This window comes from Planococcus citri, chromosome 5, assembly GCF_950023065.1.
Source record: "Planococcus citri chromosome 5, ihPlaCitr1.1, whole genome shotgun sequence".
Classification (NCBI taxonomy): domain Eukaryota; kingdom Metazoa; phylum Arthropoda; class Insecta; order Hemiptera; family Pseudococcidae; genus Planococcus; species Planococcus citri.
Window position 1 is genome coordinate 12,134,717 of NC_088681.1, and position 12,851 is coordinate 12,147,567.

General features: G+C 33.0%; 1 protein-coding gene across 2 annotated transcripts in view; it reads right to left on the reverse strand.

Annotated features, from left to right (window-relative positions):
- LOC135847046 (uncharacterized) overlaps positions 1–12,851 on the reverse strand; it is an 89,358-nt gene that overhangs the window by 69,270 nt on the left and 7,237 nt on the right. The window contains exon 1 of one of the 2 annotated variants that reach the window (XM_065366429.1): positions 767–1,418. The exons of the other annotated variant lie outside the window; for it this stretch is intronic. The gene's annotated coding sequence lies outside the window, so the exon portion shown is untranslated. Of the gene's footprint in view, positions 1–766; positions 1,419–12,851 lie in introns of those variants that run through there. 2 annotated transcript variants of the gene reach the window in all.

Here is a 12,851-nt window from a genome sequence, read left to right on the forward strand (position 1 = left end):
AATACACAAACATCGTCATTCCTCGATGCGACAGAATGTGCTATACGAAGCAAAACACCATTTTTCTAATACGTACCAGCCACGAGACATAGAAAACCCCCATTCGAGAACTTATTCCCACGATAATATTTTCGCTGACTCGAAAAATACGTACATAAAAAATACCACACACAACATCGCAAAAAGTCTCTCGTCTAACGTGATAATTATTCAATTCCAGATAAATTATCCAATAAAAAGCGATCGTACAGTACGTCATTTCCATTTCCAATTTCAATATTATACTACGTCGTCGCCGCGATGAATGCGAATGTCTCATCATCGCATCGTAAGCTAATTGAAAAAAGGCATCAAGGGGTGGGGGGTGAAGAAAAATTATTTCAATCGAAGTACCGCACACGAAAGAGCGAGAGGGAAAGACCGCACCGGAAACGTGTTATGAAAACATCTTGTCGTTTTGTTTACGTTCGAATTAGAGGTACATTTCAATTACAACACGATTTTGCTTTCATTTTCACGCTTTTCTATGGTTTCGTTTCGTCCTGCAAGTGTTTACAAGAGTATTGCGACCAGAAACACATACAAGTGTGTGCAAATACACTTACAGTATAGAAAGCGAAACACTACATATAGGTAGGACTAACACGCGAACGAATATTAAGTAAAAAGCTCATCGACTCGAGTAAATAAATAAATACCCTACACACGCAAACTATAATCAGTAATCATCGTATTAGCTCGTAAATTAAAAAACAAAAATACTCACATGCATATTACAAAAATATAAAAAACCCAGATCCAATTTATCGATACGGTTATTCAATTTGTTTAAAAATTCACTCTCGAACACCACACACAATTTATACGAGCACTAGCACCACCACGAACATGAACCAAAATTCAATTCTAAGGGTAGTAAAAAAAATTCCACCCCAAACTCGAAAATATTCCACCAAAGATCCGTTGTTCTTTAATCACAACACGATTTTTCGACACAAAAATTCGAAAAAAAAATCGACACGCAGCACTACAAGTAGTAGAAATTGAAGCACGACAGCTCGTCAGCGAACTAAATTCAATACTAAGATAAGCCGTCCGCGAGTAATCAAATAATACCGATAAAAACCGATTCAAACAAGAATATCACACATAAATCGTACGCACAACAATATCATCTACATATACGAACGATATTATTACAAGCACTCGAATGTACATAATTCAAATCACACACACACGATCACAGCTCTTGTATTTATACTTGTTTGATTTTTATCTCTATAATAGTCTTTCTTGTGCCATCTACATACATACATTCGTGTATTTATTATTATGTTGATAAAACGCGCTTTCGTTCGCGAATCAAAACAATCACTCGGCCGAAAACAAAGTATAAACAATCGTATCCCTCGTCCTATTAACTTATTGTGTGTGTATACGAGAGTAAGCATCAAAGTTCGAGCCAGCCACTAGGGCCAGACAAAGCAACACTTACCTACGTAAAACACATCTAAAAAATTCGCCATCTTCTTCTCTCCTTCTCCGCAGCGCGTCATCGCGCGTAAAATTTTATGGCCTTTGGCCAAACTATGTAGCTCTTTGAGAGAATAGAGAGAGAGAGAGAGAGAGAGAAAAAAAAATGAAAATATCATCGCGCCGGACCAGACCGCGAAAAATCTCTGCTCAAGGTCACTCTTGCGTTCGAAACAGGGTCAAGGTACTACTAACTCGACGCGAATACCGCATCGCGGAAGGGTTGCAGGAAAGAAAATTACCTGCATATGCGCCGCGAAGGGTAGGAGGAGGAGGAGGGGGAGGGGAATGATGATAGAATTGCAGTGGAATTGAAACGCGAACTCGAACTCGAACTCGTTTGAAGACCGACGACAGACACGAAGACGATGTAATCGTAGTTTTATTTTCAATCTGTTACACATATCAATTGTTAGGTTAGAAAATAAATTCGTACCAATTGAATGACAATAAATTCTACGAACACGTACATTACTTACATAGACATTAAAGAAACGCTAATATTATAAGCACTCGTTGTATATCCAGAGAGGAAAAAAAAATGTCTCGAACATGCAGGCCCGATTTACAAGGATGAAATACGAGTGTACGATAATTGAGGTATTGCTTTGGATTTATTTTTGCGTCATATTTTCCTAAAAAGGTATAATAGAGTTTTTGAAAAATTTGTTCACCAATGAAACTTGCTCTTAATAAAATTTCTAAAAAAATTTTTTTTAATTTGTTGAGGGAGAAATATTCGGAAAAACCCAAAAACTACCAATTTTTTATTTTGAAGTTTTTGAATTTTCACCAAGAGTTCAAAAATGGAAATTTTTGAATCTTCATTTCTTTGAAGATAAGAAAATATAGACTAATTCAAATCCTCTTTGGCCATCTGGATATCGGATTCATGCACTCTCGTTCTGTTGGAAAAATAGTGATGGAAATATTGGTGATGTCAAAATTGATATCTCTCGCGATTCTATAACTAGCTCATCGAGATCTCAGGATCGGACGAATCGCGGATGTAAAATGGGTTCCCTCCCCAATATTTACATATTTATAATACGTGGGGTTAAAGTTGGATTAATTGAAGCTTGAGCTAAGATATGATTGAACTTTCGACGGAATGATATACGTATTTATGGTAAAGTTGGAAATATTCATTGAATTCTCAAAGTCACGAAAGTTGAATAAAAGTCCAAGACAAATTCACATTTAGGACATTTATTCTTATACTTAAGGGATAAAACAAAGACAAATAAAAAGGATCGCAACCCTGGGGAATTTTGGGAATACTTAAACTAGGAGCAACAAAAAGGAAATCTCTATATATTAAAATTATGACCGGATTCTTTTGACTCTGAGATCTCAGGAACGGCTGAACCGATTTTGCTGGGTGATGTCTCAAAAAAAAGCTTTTGACCCGTAGATGTGCAGGTTTTCATTGAAAGTTCGAAAAGTTCCACCGGAAAGCTCAAAAAAGCTCAATAATTGATTTTAGCCTTTATGTAGCGCATTCGACGTATACATAGTAGTACGTATATTATACCTTGAAAGAGCATCGAAAGAAGTCTAATGTCGAAGAAAAAAGTTTACAAAAAAGTTGCGCCTTAAAGCTCAAAAAAGCTCAATAATTGATTTTAGCCTGTATGTAGCGCATTTAATGTAAACAGAGAAGTACGTATATTATACCTTGAAAGAGCATCGAAAAAAGTCTAATGTCGAAGAAAAAAGTTTACAAAAAAGTTGCGCCTTAAAGCTCAAAAAAGCTCAATAATTGATTTTAGCCTGTATGTAGCACATTCGATGTATACACAGCAGTACGATTATTATACCTGAAAGAGCATCAAAAGAAGTCCAATGTCAAAAAAAAAGTTCACAAAAAAGTTGTGCTTTAAAGCTCAAAAAAGCTCAATAGTTGATTTTAGCCTGTATGTAGCGCATTTGATGTATACACAGTAGTACAATTATTATACCTTGAAAGACCATCAAAAGAAGTCCAATGTCGAAAAAAAAGTTTACAAAAAAGTTGTGCCATAAAGCTCAAAAAAGCTCAATAATTGATTTTAGCCTATATGTAGTGTATTTGACATATACACAGTATAGTACGATTATTATAATATGTACCTTGAAAGAGCATCAAAAGAAGTCAAATGTTGAAGAAAAATGTTTACAAAAAAAGCTGTGCTGTAAAAAGCTCAGAAAAGCTCAATTATGACTGGATTCTTTTGACTCTAGGATCTCAGCAACGGCTGAACCAATTTTGCTCGATGAGGTCTCAAAAAAAGCGTTCTGACCCGTAGATGTGCAGGTTTTAATAAAAAGTTCGAGAAGTTGTGTTATAAAGCTCAAAAAAGCTCAATAATTGATTTTAGCCTATTTGTAGCGCATTCGATGTATACACAGTAGTACGTATATTATACCTTGAAAGAGCATCAAAAAAAGTCAAATGTTGAAAAAAACAGTTCACAAAAAAGTTGTGCCATAAAGCTCAAAAAAGCTCAATAATTGATGTTAACCCTATACTCAACGGCTTCAACGAATGCAAAAAAGTTTGTATATTGTATACCTTAAAAGAGCATCACAAAAAGACAAATCTTGAAGAAACAACGCTTACAAAAATCTGTGGTCAAAGCTATGTGAAAGCTTGAAAGTTTTGGCCATGTAGTATTTGATCTTATTTGATGTGTAAAAAATATACAGATTGTACTTTGAAAGATGATCACGAAAAAACCATTCTAGACAGTAAAAAAGTTTGGAAAATTGTCAGGGAATGTTTGAAAGTTCATTATAACAATTTTTTGTCACAGCAAGATATCTGCAACGGCTAAACTGATTTTGATAAACAGCCACTTGATAGAAAGGTTTTAAATAGTAGATATGCAGGGTTATGTTGAAAGTTCAACAATTTTCACCATGAGCTAAAAAAATCTCAAAACACCATTTACTAAATTTTAAAATGTGAAGTGAAATTACAACAAAAAATTGATTTTAACTTGGATCTTTCAGGGTACAACATAAGTATTTGTGTCTACCCATTAAATATGGCCTAATCAATTATTGAAATTTTTCAGCTTACTACACAATTCTTCATACTTTCAACATGAACTTGCACACCTACACTTTGAAGCCTTTCTATCAAAAGGTTGATATTTTAGGTCATAAATACCACATGTTACGAAGTTTTGAGCTTTTGCTTTATTTTTTTTTTAGAAATATTCGAATGTTGATGGTAAAAGTTAAGCTAAAGCTCAAAATTTTGTGACATGCAATATTTGACCGATACTCTGTGTATTTGATGAATACACAGAGGTAACTGTATATTGTGTACCTTGAAAGAGCTTTACAAAGGTATAAATCTTGACAGGTTTTAGAGAAAATTTACAAAAGTTCAACACAGAACTTGAAAAAGCTGAATGTAAGCTTATTAAATACATATACATATAAACTGCTGAACTGATTTTCATGAACGATGTATGTATCAATAGAAAGCTTTAAAGTGTACGTGTGCAGGTTCATGTTGAAAGTACAAAAGGTTGCATTGTGAGCTGGAAAAAGTTCAATAATCGATCTTATGCTATCCTCAATGTGTATACATATGTAAAAATACTTAGATACCTATATCAATTTTTGACAAAAAAACAATTTTGAAAGTTGACTGTAAAAGCTAAGCGAAAGCTCAAAATTTCGTGATAGGCGGAATGGTGACTTATAAAATACCCATGAATCATGGAGACTTCATAAGTAATCATCCACAAAAAAAAGCATAGGTATATCATGGAGGAATTGAAAATTTCTACTTACGAAGTATCCATGAATCATGGAGACTTGGTAAGATGTTATTATTCAATAAATAAAATAGATTGAGGTTGAAGATCTTCACAATTTGCGCACATGAACGAGTCATTTGTGCAGGGACAGGGAGTGCGCAGATTGAGTCATTATATAGCAAGGTTAAAAGTTTTTACCAATGTAGGTATGTAGATGGTGCAGCAGATGCTTAATATCTATATATTAATAGCAAGGTGTTTTTTTTTGTGATCGTTCGTTTGGAAGAACCGCCGAACCGATTTTGTTCGACGATGTCTCAAAAAAAAGCTTTTGACCTGTAGATTTGCAGGTTTTGGTCAAAAGTTCAAAAAGTTTTGAAAAAAGCTCAAAAATTGATACAGTATAAACAAGCGTGACGATGTATACGCGAAAGTACGTATGGTCCACCTAGAAAGAGCTTGCCAAAAAATACTTTTTGACCATATTTGTTAAGTTGTATAAAAAACTTAAAGCTCGAAAAAGTTGAAAAAGCTTTGTACATGACATAAACAATTAGAATACTTCAATACCCCATAAACATTTTAAATTATGTAAGAGGTCTACCCAGAAAATGCTTGCCAAAAACTACTTTTTGGCCATATTCGTAAAGTTTTGAAAAAAGCTTAAAGCTCAAAAAAGCTCAAATGTCAAATTTTCCTTATATTATATTGTGTAATATGTCGATTGATATGTTTTCGAGGTCGTAGAGTTCGAATCTGGAGTCAGTTTTTTGGTGGGGTTGTGGTATCAAAACTTTGGAAAGTTCTGATTAAAGCTTTGAAAAGCTTCAAAAAGCTCAAAAACTTCAAGGCAGTATAAATGACTGTGTCGATGTATACGCGCAAGTACGTATAGTGTACCTAGAAAGAGCCTGCCAAAAAATGTTTTTTGACCATATTTGTAGAATTTTGGAAAAAGTTCAAAGCTCGAAAAAGTTCAAAAAACGTTATACATGACATAAACAATTATAATTTTTCAGTACCCAATAACTATTTTAATGTATGTATGGCCTACCTAGAATGTGCTTGCCAAAAATACTTTTTGACCATATTCGTAAAGTTTTGAAAAAAGCTTAAAGTTCAAAAAAGCTCAAATGTCAAATGTTTCTTATATTATTGTGTGATATGTCGATTGATATGTTTTCGAGGTCGTAGAGTTCGAATCTGGAGTTATTTTTTGATTAGGTTGTGGGGTGAGTCATGGAGGAGCTTAAAGCTTTAAAAAGTTCAAAAAGCGTGTTACTTCATAAGAACAATTAAAATTCTCCAGTGTCCAATGAATATTTTAAGTATGTATAGTCTCCCTAAAAAGAGCTCCCCAAAAAATACTTTTTGACCATTTTCGCAAAATTCTGAAGGAAGCTTAAAGCTGAAAAAAGTTCAAAAAGCTTCAGATATGATGTAAAAATTAGAATACTCCAGTGCCCAATGAATATTTTAAAGTATGTATATTGTATAGTCTACCTATATCGAGCTTGCCAAAAAATACTTTTTGACCATATTCGTGAACTTTTGAAGAAAGCTTAAAGCTGAAGATTTTTTAGAAAGCTTCAGATATGACATAAAAAATTAGTATTCTCCAGTACCGAACCAATTTAGAGTACTCATAGTCTACTTAGAAAAAGCTTGCCATAAAATACATTTTGACACATTCGCAGTTTTGAAGAAAGCTTAAATGAAATCCTAAAGCTTAAAAAACATGAAAAAGCTTCATACAATCAGTATTCTCTACTACTCAATAATATTTTAATTTGAAAATAGCTTTTAAGCTTTAGTTGTGATGGTTTTTATCAAAAGTTGAAAAGTTTCTGAAGGGAGCTTTAAAAAGTTTTTAAATAGCTCAAAACAGAAAAACAACGGTGTTGATGTACACATGAAAAAGTGCTATTTTTAGCACATTGGGTATCAAAATTAATCCTGGAACCATGGTTTCATTTTTTTGAGTTCTGGAGTGGTTATATCTAGCATCTCACTTTTTCATCAACTTATGCAAGTTTCGGACTATTTGGGAAAATCTCTACTGTTATATGTAGGAGTTTAGATTTTTCAACTGAGGGGTTGAATTTTTTTTGTGAGTCCTTGACAAAATTAGAATCACGTTTTAAGGAAATTCCTAATTGCATTTTTGACTCGGAAATCTTGGAATATTTCTAAAATTGTGTCAAGTAAGTATTTTATTGAAGTATTCTCCAGTACCGAACCAATAGGTATTTAGAGTACTCATAGTCTGCTTAGAAAAAGCTTGCCATAAAATACATTTTGACACATTCGCAGTTTTGAAGAAAGCTTCAAAAAGTTCCAGGTCAAAGTTAAGTGAAACTTTGAAATTTTCAGTTATGTGGTATTAGATCCAATCCGATGTGTTAGTTTCATTTCAACTGTAGGAAAAAAAACAAGTATTTTTGGAATTTTTCAGCAACTTCTGCTAAAAAAGTGATAAGTAGGTAGCCTAATTCGCAATTTTGCCTAAAACTTGAAATTTTTGCCAACTTTAAATGAAACCATGACTTTTCAGGCAATTGTTATAAGAAAGCTGATACTTTTTTTCAATTTTTGTAGAAAAGTAGGACATTATTTCAATGAATGATAAAGCGATGACAGAGTGATGCTTTTCAGGATATTTTAGAGAACAATTTACGCTTTGGGTTATTTTTGATGAAAAAGTAAGAATTATTGGAATTTTTGCTTTGAAACAATTTGTTTTCTGTCAATTATTAAAACAGCCGTAAACTTTCACAATTTCCGGCAAAAAGCAACAATAACAATGTTAGCAAAAAGCAAGACTTTTTGGGAATTATAGGCGAAAAAAGTACTTTCAAAATTTTCAAAATGAACAATTCACGTGTAGAAGAGGAGCGCAGTATGCGCGAAAAACGGGTTATCTAGTAAATATTAAAAAAAGAAAAAAGAAAGAAACGAAGTGAACCATCCGTTGAACTTAAAACTAAAATGCACGTCCTGAGCGATATGTCATTTCCAAACAAAAAAGAAAATAAAGAAAGACAATGTGAGCCAAGGTCTTGAAACTTAAATCTAAAGTTGGAATGTGAACCAAGGCAACTTGTTATTAAAACCTATCTCTGTGCATTTCAAAGAGCGATCCGAGACAGCTGAAGATTCACTAATTGACCCATAGGGACTTAACTTGAGAAACGATGTCATCGCAGATGATGACAAAGTCCGAGGCTGCAGACGCCAAAATTCATCAAAGTCAAATAAATCACGAACTGAAGGAAGCTAAAGCTGGAAACAGTAGGAACTACAGTTGGAAATATTGAGCTAAAGATGGATTTATTGGTCTCTTCTGGCGAATGGGCTCCAGCCCATTTGCGGAGATGGAAGTAAAGTTGGATCTATACTTGGCGGCGTCGATGTCTGCAGTCCTACCTAAATTGTCTCGGATCAGAGCTTTTATAACTGCGCTTTTTACGAGAAATTGGGTGGGGGAACGTATGCAGTCAGTGGCGCACGCGCTCAACGCGTCTAGCGCTATCATTCGCGGCTGGCGCTAGAATTACGTCATGTTTGATTATCATACTCGGCGATATTCGTGTTGAACTGGTTTTCTATTGGTTGTTATTGCGAGAGTGGTGGAAAGCTTGGCGCCACCACCTAAAAAACAATGATGTAATCGAGTATAATCGGCTATGTTCGATAATTTTTTGATTATAATTGGATGTAAGCGCCACCATCACCAAGTAGGAAGTTCAAATTGTTGCGGCTTGGTCACTGACGTCATAATTGGTCACTAAAATGATCGAAAATCTGTCACTTAGGGGGTAGAAAAATATTCTGCTGCTATGGCGAATGAGAATTTTCCTCCCAATTAGGAGACAGGAAAATTTTCTCCCATTAAGGTGACTGAACTTTTCGTATGTAAATTTCTCCCAGTGTAGTGACGGATACAAATATTTTTCTCCCACATAAGTGGGAGGACTGCGTGTATTTTTCTCCCACTACAAATTTTTTGGAAAAAAAGTCAATATTGTAAACTGAAAAAAAAAAAACATCGACTCGAATTACAGCACTAAATTGGAAACTAGGTACTAAAATAGATACGAAAATCCAATTTTTAAAAGTGAAAAGTCGTGAGGAGGGATCCGACGATCGAAGGATTAAAAATTTAAAATCCATTATTTGAACTAAGTACAAGGTGTCTAGCAAAGTTTCAAAATGAAACAGTAGGACTTGGGACAGAAATTTTGGCAGGCCATTTTTCAAAATACTTGACGATTTCTCTTTTAGAGATGTTTTGGAGGAGGAGGAGGAGGAGGAGGAGGAGGAGGAGGAGGAGGAGAAGAAGAAGGAGGGGGGTGAATTTTGTTTTTTCAATATCTACGGACATTCCAAGATTCCTATCCAGAGGGAAGGGGGGGATCAAAAATACCTGTACAATTTCAATTTTTCGTTTACAGAACATTTTTTCCAACACTACCATTTTGGGGGGGGGGAGGAGAAAAAATGGAAAGGAGGTGTTGAAATTTCAAAAATTAAGTTTTCTATTTTCCAGATTATTCGTTTAGGAGCGGTTGTGGGAGGGAGGTACGGAGGGAGGGGGTCTTGACAATACGTTTAGCATTATATGTAATTTTGCTTTCAAAATTTAAAACTTTTCTGGGACGTTTTTAATGAAATCTTCATCATAATTTTTCAACGTGTTTTATTTTGAAAAATGGAGTCTTGTTCTTTGACAATCACTTGAAAGAAATGAGGAACGTGTAGTAAAGGAGGAACGTTTTAAAAATTTTTTATGTTTTTTATTTACTTTCTTTTCCTAAATCAGACACAAACTTCATGTTTTCAAAAAAAAAAAAGAGTAACTTTAGCAACCAAAAAAGCTCGCAAAAGGCGTATTTTTTTTTTGAACGCGGTATGCGTAACAACCGTTCATTTGGATCATCACGTTCACTGTAAAATACGTATGTTTAGCGTTAGCCCTTTTTACGAGTTTATTTTCCAAAAAATCAAAAAAAAGGAACTTCTGGTCAAAATTTTATTCTGCGATGTGGTGTGGATGATGAATTTTTTCAATTTTCAGTGAGCCAAATTTCCGATCTATCAAAAAATCATAAAATGATCAAGTTGCAAAAGTAGTTCAACTGCCCAAAAGTTGGTTATTCAAATTGGTTTGTTTTTTTTTCAAAAAATTTCTTTAAAAAGTCGCAAATTTGTCAATTGTCATATTTTTTGGAAAATTTAATTTAGGTAACAATGTAACATTAAAAGTTAACCAAATCTTAATGAATGATTGAATGAATTATAATACGAAAAGTTGGAAAAGTGATAAAATACTTAATGAAAAAAAAGAGATGAATAGAATATTGTGTCATTTCACATTTGTGTCTGTGTGGTTGTGGTATGGTATTGGGCATTTGGATTTTGGGCACTTACTAGTTACTTTTATTTTAGCAATATCAGGTGGTAAATGGTAATAACACATTATTTTTGCTCAAACTCGCCATAGCCATAATGAGTACATTCAATTACCTACTTCTTAAACTAAAAAATTGAAGTACTCGCAAAAAAAATGGCAAGAAATGCATCTACATCTCTAATAATAATTCGCTTTGGTATGCCGTATGCGTAAGCGTAACACAACACTCTTCAAAAACAAAATGTCAAAACATGAAAAATGAGTCATTTTGGCCATGTTTATCTAAATTTGTTACGCATCCCGCGTTCAGGAAAAAAATACGCTAGAAGCAGTAACTAAAAGTATCTAAGAAGCCAAAAAGCAGAAAGTTACAAAACTGAAACGATAAATTGAACTACGATAATTTACAACTTTTTGATGAAAAAAGCAAGATTTTTTGACATTTTGATAATTTTTGGCAACCACATGAGAATTTTTGCAATTTCTGGCTAAAAAGCCTCTTTTGGCAAAAAAAAAAAAGTTACTTTGACAATTTTAAGAAAAGAGGGCACAAATGCGAAATTTCTGGACAATTTTTGAGAAAAAGTGAGATTTTTTAGAACTTTTGGCAAAAAACGACAATTTTTAGCTTTTTCTTAAAAAGCTGATATTTTTGCAAATTTTTGAAAAACAAAAAGCCGTTAAAAAATTGAAATAAAAATAAAAGATTGAACTAAAATTTACAACTTTTTGATGAAAAAAGCAAGATGTTTTGACAAATTTTGGCAACCTTGGGAGAATTTTTGCAATTTCTGGCTAAAAACCCAATTTTTGACAAAGAAAAAGTATGTATCTACTTTGACAATTTTAGCAAAAGAGGGCAAAAAAGCGAGATTTCTGGACAATTTTTGAAAAAGAGTGAGATTTTTTGGAATTTTTGTGGCAAAAAACGACAATGTTTAGCTTTTTGGAAAAATCTAATATTTCTGCAAATTTTTGAAAAAAAAGCAGAACGTTAAAAAATTGAAATAAAAAATTGAACCATTTACAACTTTTTGATAAAAAAAGCAAGATTTTTTAATAATTTTTAGCAACCATGTGAGAACCTTTGCAATTTCTGGCTAAAAAGCCAATTTTTGACAAAGAAAAAGTATGTACTTTGACAATTTTAACAAAAGAGTTCAAAGAAAAAGTGAAATTTTATGAAATTTGTGGCCATAAACAATTTTTAGCTTCTTTCAAAAAAGTTGAAATTTCTGTGAATTTTTGAAAAAACGATTTTTTTTACAATTTTTTGGAAAAAAACAAGACTTATTTGAAAACTTAAGCAACAAGCGGGACTTTTTGAGAAGGCACAAAAGTGACTTTTTCAGACAATATTGAACAAAAAAGCTATAATACTTTTGGGCAACTTTCAAAATAAAAATGAAAATCTGCTTTTGCAGTTTTATAAAAAAAATGAGAATTTATGTTTATAAGAATGAATCTGACAATTTTAGAAAAAAGATGCAATTTTTGTCAAAAAAAAAACAATTTTTTTTGCAGCTTCAAGGTAAAAAAAAACGACACTTTTAAATAATTTTAGCTCATTTTTGTCAAAATTAAGATTTGGGCAATTAAAAATCAAAAAGCAGTACTTCTCTGGCAATTATGGACAAAAAATGATACTTTTCTGCAATATTTGTCAAAAGCAAGACTTTTTTTCAATTTATTAGTAAAAGAGGGAAACTTAAAAAGATCTATTAAACTTTTTTTGGAAAAAAATAAGACTGTTTTGTAATTCAAAACTGCGACTTTTTGAATTTTTTTGCAGAAAATGAGAATTTTTTACAATTTTTGGAGAAAAGTGAGACTTTTTATTTTTTTTTTTCAATTTTTCAATCAATACTTACCAGAAAATAAGAGGGAAAAATACTCCCTCCTCGCCCATGTTCATGATTTTCTTTCGTTTGATCCTGACTCCTGGTTCAACATCTTTTTACAGTTTTCTGCTCCTCTCCCATCCCTTTAATCCAATTTGTTTTCGAACATACATATGTGAATTTTTGTTCAAGGTCATTTTATTGTGCTTCACTTCCGCATACAATTTCTAACCATATTTCGGGGGGGAGGGGGGGAGGAGGAAGAGACAGATGTAAAAATCAAAAAAGACTAAAAAAATAAAACAAGGA